Source organism: Phocoena sinus, chromosome 16, assembly GCF_008692025.1.
Source record: "Phocoena sinus isolate mPhoSin1 chromosome 16, mPhoSin1.pri, whole genome shotgun sequence".
NCBI lineage: Eukaryota > Metazoa > Chordata > Mammalia > Artiodactyla > Phocoenidae > Phocoena > Phocoena sinus.
This window is the reverse complement of record NC_045778.1, coordinates 73,734,295-73,740,294: the sequence shown is the minus strand read 5'-3', so window position 1 is coordinate 73,740,294 and position 6,000 is coordinate 73,734,295.

Sequence of the window (6,000 nt, the reverse complement as noted above, 5' to 3'; positions counted from 1 at the left end):
CCCCAAAGGTTCCATCTCATGGCAATTGGAATGGCCAGTAGTTGCCAACTTGAGTGCTTCCCTGATGGCATAATGTGCCCTGATTCTTATGTCCTAATCGTTGTTGGGTAGAGAAGAGCAGAGCAACTTCAGGGAGAGCTGGCAGCTAAGTCCAATGGCAGACCCTGGGCCACTCTGGATCCCAGCCTTCCTTCAGCTTCTGATCCTCTCAAGGCCTGGCCTGGGTGTTTCCTGGGTTCTGGGGATCAAAGATCTTTGCAGTAAACCCTGTTGCTTGAGATCTTATGCGGGGAGGGAGTCTCTGTTCCCTGTTCCTTGCAACTGTAAAATCCCCGCCTGGAACGCACTGTAAAATGACATAATCCAGGCCTGAGCGGGGGGTTGCAGAGAGGGATGGTGAGGGCTGGGAGAGAAGAAACCGAGATGTGTTTGATGACCCCTCCCCTGGACTCTGCCCAGATACCATCCTGAGGTTGGAGACCAGAAGGACTGTGGGACGGCTCCTTGGCCCCTTCTCCTCGTCACTGGGTGGTGTGTAGGGAAGGATGGTGGAAACAATGTTCTCAGTTGGACAAACTGTTGTCCCCGGGATTAGATGTGTTAAGGCATGTAGAGTGAGGTGCTCTTATTACCACCATTTAGCTGAGGGAGAAACCAAGGCTCAAAAAGGTTAGCGAACCTGTCCTAAGGTCACAGAGCCATTGAGTGATGAGGCTGGGATTGGGACTCAGCCTATCTGACGCCAGTGCCGACTCCCAACCGCTGCCCTTAAACCGTGTGTGAAGAGCGCAGGCCAGGAAAAGAGGAGGGACTTGAATGTGCTTGCGCGAGGGGGCCAGGAGACAGCCCCTGAGTCCTTTGGCACGGAGCGGTCGGGGCTGGAGGACTCGCAGGCAGGCCAGCTCTGAAGCAGACACCACAGGGCACTGCTGGCGGTCTTGAGGGGCAGGATGAAAGCCGTGGATGCGGTGGGGAATAAAGCAGGATTTCAACAAGATGGAGAGAAGGGGAGCAGGGAGCTGAGCCCTGCCTCTCTGCTGCCACTTCTCCCGGTCACATGGTCCACCCCAGGCAGGGCACAGTGGTCCAAGAACCTGGGCCACAGGCCTTGCTCTCTCAACTCCCAGGGGCAGAGGGAAGGACGGAGGGACCGAGACAGAATTAAGTATTTATAGCACAGTTGGACTTGAGCCTTGCTAATTGGCAGCTGAAGGCCAGATCTGGCATGCAGATGGGTTTTGTTGGGCCTGCTGGGGGATTTTAACATTTAAAAATATTTAAAAATTGAGAGACTTCACAGAAACAGATTTCTGGCCTTGCTTGAAAATTGGAAAGCTCTTACAACACTGGACCCATGTCCTCACATGGCAACCATGGGCTGGGACTGAGGAGGGTGGCATCTGCCCCCAGCCATGCCCTCTGGGATGGCTGGCTCTGCTGCTCCTCCAGCTGGTGGCCTCCGTGAGCATCTGGGATTGTGCCCCACTGAAGGCTTGTGCTGTGACAGCGCTGTTGGTGCTGAAGGAACCCTGGAGTTTAGATTCTAGGTTCCTGGAGGGTATCAAGTGACTGCTCACTTTCCTGTGTGCCCTGAAGGCAACTGTGCACAGAAGTTTGGTGCTCAGGAGAAAGTAGGTACCAGAAACACAGACCCAGAGGTGACTGGGGTCTGGGAAGTAGAAGCCAGTGACCCAGTGAGAATGTAAACAGTATGTATCATCAGTCAGGGTTCCCCAGAAAATGTGTGTGTGTGTGTGTGTGTGTGTGTGTGTGTGTGTTTAAAAGAGATTTTAAGGAATTGGCGATTGTGGGGATAGGCAAGTGGGGAATCTGTGGGTTAGGTCCCCAGGCTGGAGACTCGGGCGGCAGCTGACCCTGCAATCTTGAGGCAGGATGTCTTCTTTTCCAAGAAATCTGTTAGTGGTCTTAAGGCCTTTGACTGATTTTAGGAGGCCCACCCACTTCTACAGAATACCTGCACAGCAACACCTAGGCTAGTGTCTGCTTAATAGCCGGGCACTATCACCAAGCCAAGCCGACACAGAAAACTAAGCGTCACACAGCAATAGGAGCTGTGGGGTGGGGACGGGAGCCTGGGAGACCTCACTGTAAGAGTGCGCAGGGGAGGGGGCGAGTCCAGGCCGCTGTGCCGGGACTGCAGCTCGGGCCACAGGCGCGGGCAGGGGGCGGACTGCAGCAGGAAGAGCAGAGCCTGGGAGGCCAGGTAGACTCAGCTGCTCTTCCCAGGTATTTAATAATAAGGGGGGTAAACTGGGGATGGAGGAGGAAATGCCTCTTTTTGGTTTGTACTTTGTAGGCTCAGGAGAAGGAAGGAGCCAGGTGAGAGAGAAAGAGAGGTGAGGTGGACAGGAACAGGGAGGGGCCGATGGTAGGATTTCTCTTTGGATCAGAGGAGACCTGCTTCCTCAGCAACAGGGCTGTGGACAACCCAGGGCATCAGGGTGGAGGGTTGGCTAGGGCAGGAAAGGACAGGAAAGGGAGTGTTCTAGAAAAAGGCCCTGTCTGCCTGGAATTCTTTTTCCCATGCCCTCCCCACCTCCTTGTACCTCCTTAAAACTGCCTTTTTAGCCACACAAATTATTGCCATGAGAATAAATTATTATAAAAATTAAAGCAATACAAAAAAAAAAAAAAAAGACAGCCTTCCAGAGGCTCCAGGAACTCTGCCCCCCACTGTCCTGGGCGCCCGAGTATGGGGATCTGAGCACGTGACCCGTGGCTGCCTTCCCCCCCTTCCCACTGAGAGCGGATGGCACCAGCTCTGGCCTCTTCTGCTCTCTCTTCTGCTCCTGGACCCTCCTCGCCCTGCTCAGGACTCTCCCCCGGGACTGAAGCAGCCCTTCCTGGTCTCCACTGGTTGCTAGTGGGCAGCGCTGGACAACAGGCAGCTTGAGTATCAGGAAAGTAGGGACACGCCCAACCTCACACACACACAGCTGGAGGAATTTTTTAATTTTTAAAAAAGCAACAGGAGTATAGAGCAGGGCAAACTCAGATCATCCTTACTCTTCTTTTGAGGCTTACGGTTGTTTTTATTTTGAATTACACTGTGGGGAGGCACCACAATTTTTTCCACGCTTAGGGCCTCCAAGGGCTTAATCCAGCCCCACCTCGCACCCCTCCACATGCAAACGTTTCAGCGCTCAGAGAATGTAGGGACACAGCCGAGAAACAGAGGTGCAGCCCAGGAAGGGCACAAAGACACAAAGGGCGTGTGTGCCCTGCTGGGGCTTCTTTTGTGCCGCCTGGAAGTTCAAAACATGTTGGAACACGGAAAGAAAGGTATTTGCCTGGGTGACTCAGACATGTTCCAGCATTTTCCCACAGGCTCCTGCACGTCCCAAAATAACTGCAACCCTGGATCCTGTCCCTTGGCATATGATTACGTTTGTATAACGTTACAGAGCGGCGGCCACACTCACACAGGCGCTGCAGGAATGCCCAGCCCACGACGGAGCTCTGTGCTGCATGGCTGGAGAAAAAGGAAGCACAGAGACCACAACAGGAAGAAGTGCCAACTTGCTGGAATCGTCCAGACCACCAACCAGGGCCTGGGTCAACGCCTACCTTTCATAGATGGGGAGAAAATGGCCCAGAGAGGGAATCAATTTGCCTAAACATACATTCTAGGGATTACAAGAGAAAGCTGGTGGGAGAGCTGGCTCTAAACTCTCGTCAACTAATACCGTTGTTTATTTCTGAGTAAACGTCAATTTAGCCTTGGAATCCTAAGACCTTATGTCAAAGGAACTTTAAGAGACCTTGGCCGTCCAGGGTGCCCATGTGCCAGGTCTGGACAACAATGTGGGAATAAGGTGTCAGAATGGACCTGCCCTCAGGGGACTTACAGTCTTGCTTAGGAAGTGACTAAAGATATTAAAACAGCTGGAATGGGCTTCCCTGGTGGCACAGTGGTTGAGAGTCCGCCTGCTGATGCAGGGGACACGGGTTCGTGCCCTGGTCCGGGAAGATCCCACATGCCGCAGAGCGGCTGGGCCCGTGAGCCATGGCCGCTGAGCCTGCGCGTCTGGAGCCTGTGCTCTGCAACGGGAGAGGCCACAACAGTGAGAGGCCCGCATACTGCCAAACAAACAAACAAACAAAAAAAAACAGCTGGAAGACAACTGTCCCCTGGCAAACAGACTGAAGGCTGTTAGGAATCTCAGGAAATGGAAGTTTGAGAAGAAGGGTACTGTCTGAGCCAGGAAGGTCTCACAGACAGGTAGGCCTCAAGGGTGGGTGCAGACTTGGGTGGGAGTGGCTGGAGGGGAGCAGAGGCAAGGTGAGAGGGGGAGGGGAGCTCCAGGAACCTCTGGAAACCAAACCCAGGGGTCTGGGCACCCAGCGTTGAGTCTGCTGGTGACTCTAGTATAGACGCCATTACTTAATAGCTCCAAGTTGGGAATTCCCTCGCAGTCTCACTGCCGCGGGGGAACTAAGATTTTGTGAGACGCGTGGCGCAGCCGAAAAAAAAATAGTTCTAAGTCACTTGTTTTATCTGAGAGACAGGAATAATCTCATAGGATTTGGACGCAATATGTTAAAAAAAAGAACCAACGTTCTCACCAAGGAAGAGGTGAGAGGTTATTCTCAAATTTCTGTGGTACCTCACGCGGAGTCCTTTTCTTCTCGGTGCTAAAGAAGATGGTGAGACCAGCATGCACTTCAGTGTCTCCTGGGCCTGGATTCAATCCTGCCCCTGCCCCGGCTCCTGGCTCGGCCAGCGCAAGTCACTTCCTTTGCCCATTACACGAGGACGTTAATTACAGCTAACGCGCCAGCAGGCACTCCTCTCACTGCTTCCTAAGTCTGATTTCGTTTAATCATTACCGCTGCCCCGGCCCCATTTTACAACCGAGGAAACCAGGAAAGAAAAGGCTATGTAACTTGCCCACCATCCCAGAGCTTTTCTGTGAAGCTCTGATTTGAACCCAGGAGTTCTGATTCAAGCCTGTGTTCTAAAGTATAATGTTCTCTCTCTCTTTTTTTTTTTTTGCGGTACGCGGGCCTATCACAGTTGTGGCCTCCCCCGTTGCGGAGCACAGGCTCCCGACGCGCAGGCCCAGCGGCCATGGCTCACGGGCCTAGCCGCTCTGTGGCACGTGGGATCTTCCCGGACCGGGGCACGAACCCACATCCCCTGCATCGGCAGGCGGACTCCCAACCACTGCGCCATCAGGGAAGACCATGATGTTCTCTCTTTTTTTAATGTTCTCTTAAAGAGCACTGGGATGATTAAATAAGCCGAACTCCCCTGACGCTAGGAGACACTCAGTGGACATACGTGCCCTGACTCCTACAGGGGCAGACAGGCACGTTAACAAGAGCCTTGCAGCCAGCCCTATGCCCAGCCGGTTGCCGCCATGCAAGGCCCAGGAACCAACACAGGTCGGGTAACTCCTGCCTGATATTCACGTACCATCTAATTTGGATGACTGAAAACATTCTAACTACGTTAAAGGGCTACCTGTTGATGATCTTCAGTGATAAAACATCAGCCTAATTCAGTAACCACTTAAGAAGCCTTAACGGTGAGATCCGTTGAGGGTAGATGCCCAAGTCACCAAAAAGATGGTCACGTTCTTTATCTTTGATTCATCTAAGAAATAGTCCAGTAAGCTTTTTTCCTATTTACAAATTTGCGTTTCTAGAATCGGTGGTGTTGTTAGCAGTCAGCTTTTACTCCTCAAATGAGTTCACCCTGTAAAGATGCTGGCGATTCCCATCAGAATGACTTCAACCTTTCTCACGAAGCCGAGTGGCAAGCACACCGGCGTGTATTTTTTGTGCAGCATTGTCAGGCACCAATATTAAACTCAATACAGTCATGAGGAATTCAGCTCAGGGGCTCTTAAGCCAGAGGGCTCCCTTGGAGTTCCAAGATCCCAGACCCATCTTTCTCCTCCTTCTCAATTTCACGTTTATTTGGCAAAAAGGACTTAAGAAAACAAAATCTTGCACATCTCCGCATTCTGGGCG